The sequence below is a fragment of the Chiloscyllium punctatum genome, unplaced genomic scaffold, assembly GCF_047496795.1.
Source record: "Chiloscyllium punctatum isolate Juve2018m unplaced genomic scaffold, sChiPun1.3 scaffold_247, whole genome shotgun sequence".
NCBI lineage: Eukaryota > Metazoa > Chordata > Chondrichthyes > Orectolobiformes > Hemiscylliidae > Chiloscyllium > Chiloscyllium punctatum.
The window spans coordinates 185,001-187,500 of record NW_027309981.1 but is presented as its reverse complement, the minus strand read 5'-3'; the positions used below and the strand labels follow the sequence as shown (position 1 = coordinate 187,500).

The 2,500-nt window shown below is 66.5% G+C and overlaps 1 non-coding gene across 1 annotated transcript; it reads left to right on the top strand.

The window, feature by feature from the left end:
* The first annotated feature begins 1,185 nt into the window (after positions 1–1,185).
* On the top strand, positions 1,186–1,339 carry LOC140472112 (5.8S ribosomal RNA). Its single transcript, XR_011957404.1, has one exon. It is a non-coding gene; the product is annotated as a 5.8S ribosomal RNA (ribosomal RNA).
* The last annotated feature ends 1,161 nt before the right edge of the window (positions 1,340–2,500 follow it).

Here is a 2,500-nt window from a genome sequence, read left to right as displayed (position 1 = left end):
CGTTTCCGTTTCAACTTGTCTCGCGAGGGTGGTTTCGGGGCCAGCAGGAGAGCTCGTCGGGGTAGCAGGCCCTGCAGCCGTGGTCACCGCCAAACCCCCCACAACTGTTGGGCGCCTACCTGCGCGGGGCAGGAGGACACTTTCCGATTTCAAATCTCCGTTTGCCGAGTCCACCCCGAACGCACGCGGGCGGGCGGGTTCGCATCACCCTTCGTCACAAGGGGCGAAGCCCGTTCCACCGTCTCGTCAGTAGTGCCGACCGGTCTGTGATCGACGAGGGGAGCCACACCAGGTCCGGCCCTGCTGCTTGGCGGCACCGCGTCGTCGGGAGCTCGCGACAGACGGAGGGTTTCGGTGTACTCTCCAGCCACGGGAAACGAAGCCGGTGATGCAGGCGCCGGTCTTTCGCTCCCAAATCGGCTGGGTTTACATCGTTGCTATCTAGTCACGCTCCCTTCAAACCCGACGGGGTACCTATTCCCCTCACCCGTCTGTGCGTATACAGCCTCTTTGCACTTGCGGGATGGGGGTGGTGGTTTAAAGACTCTCGAGTTGCCGCCCGTCGGTCTCCGAGCTCCGTGCAGTAGTGATCCCCAGCGAACTGCCAGCAGGGCGAACGAGCGATCCCGCTCTCGGTCGGGGCGCCTGGCGTCGATCGGTGGTCGGTGGCTTGCGGGCAAGCTGCGCTGTGAGTGTGGGAACGAGTATGACGAGCCGTTGCCGCGACTCCCAGTCCACCTCGGCGGTGGCTGGGCCGGGCGGGCGTCTGCTCGGGCGAGTGCCGCCCCCGCCTCCTCGCAGGAAGTCCGCTCGCCGACACGCCGCCACGTGCACGCGTCAGTGACGCTGCCGAACCGATGGCCGGTGCCCGTTCCCGCCTCTGCTTTTCCTAGGGCAAAGCTGCTGCACGCCTCGTGATACTAGGCGGGCGACATGGTGGCGGTGATCCTGCCTCCGTCGCTGCGGTGCGTTGGGGCACGCATCGCCTCTTGGGCGCCCTGTCCTCCTCCCCCCAATAGACGTATGTTTCTGCGGGCCGCACCAGGATGGTGCTCCCCATCGCTTCACGCCACCCTGCTCCGCCCGCACGCCGGCGTGCAGGTGGCTGTAGCTCAAGGTGGGGAGCGTATGTGCGGTCCGGGTCGCTTTCCTCTGGCGAGGGAGAGACCTAAAACAAACTCAGACAACTCTTGACGGTGGATCACTCGGCTCGTGCGTCGATGACGAACGCAGCTAGCTGCGAGAATTAATGTGAATTGCAGGACACATTGATCATCGACACTTTGAACGCACTTTGCGGCCCCGGGTTCTTCCCGGGGCCACGCCTGTCTGAGGGTCGTTTGGCAATCAATCGCACTCGCCTTGGCTGGCGAGAGCGCGGCTGGGGTGTCGCAGAGGACCCGTCCTCTTTGTCCCCCTAAGTTCAGACTCCGGAGCCCTCCGGCGTCGGAGCGCTTGGCCTTTCCCCCCCACCCTGCACATTCCGTTCGTCAGGCTCGACGCCATCCCCCCGCCGGGGAGCGCGGCCTGGCGTCCGTCTGTGTCGTGGCAGTGGGGCCAGCACGGCTGTCACCGGTCCCAGAATGGCTGTCGGTGGTTCACACTGTGTGTGTGTGCCAACCCTCCTGGTCTCTGGGACACGGAGCTGCCACGAAGTGTTGAGCCTCCAGTGGGGGGTCTGCCTAAGCTCTGCACGTCCGCATTGGGTCCGTCTCTCGGTTGGCTGGCAGTGGAAAGAGTGAAGGGAGCCGCGGAGGTCCGGTGCTGGTGCGCCGCCGGCCTGACCGTGGAGCTCGCCGGTTTGACACGCTGACCCGACTCGATGGTTGATCGATTGAGAGTGCTGGGAGCTGCAGGCCGCCCGCTGCTGCAGCCGCCCGTCTCGTGGTTCGTCCTCGGCCTTAAGTGGCCGGCGGGGCGTCTGATCCTGTCTCCCCTGCTGGCGCCGAGTGCCTGGCCGAGGGAGGAGGTTTTCGTCGAACGCTGTGACTTGGACGGTCGCACGCGCGTGGATCGCTGGCTCTTGGCTCTCCCGTTCAGTCCGCACGTTTTCCGCTCCGTCCTGCCACCGGTCTCGGGAGGTACGGAGGGGTTGGCGGGCGTGGTGTGTGCTCCGTCACCGTGCAGGCACACCTACCACGCCGTCGGCCGACCCCCGCACGGTCCTCCTGGCCATCGGGAGGACGGCGGAACGTCGGGCTGTCGGGGGCCAAGTCGCCAGAAGGCCACCGCTGTGTCTTCCGTACCCTGTCACCGTCGGCGTGCCTTCCTCAACTCGTCCGGCTCGGGGCCGCTGGGTTCAGGAGCGGCGTCGCCCGCCGGCCCCACTGAAGGCCGTGCCGTTCCGCGGCTGGCGATCGATGTGCGTGGCGTGCCTGCGCGACCGTTCGCCACTTGAGCCTCGGCACTCCTCTCTCCCTCTCTCTGACCGTCGGGCAGTCTCTGTCTGCTGGTGCCTCGCACGTCCCGGGCGGCGGGTCGTCACCCCCGCGACCGGGCC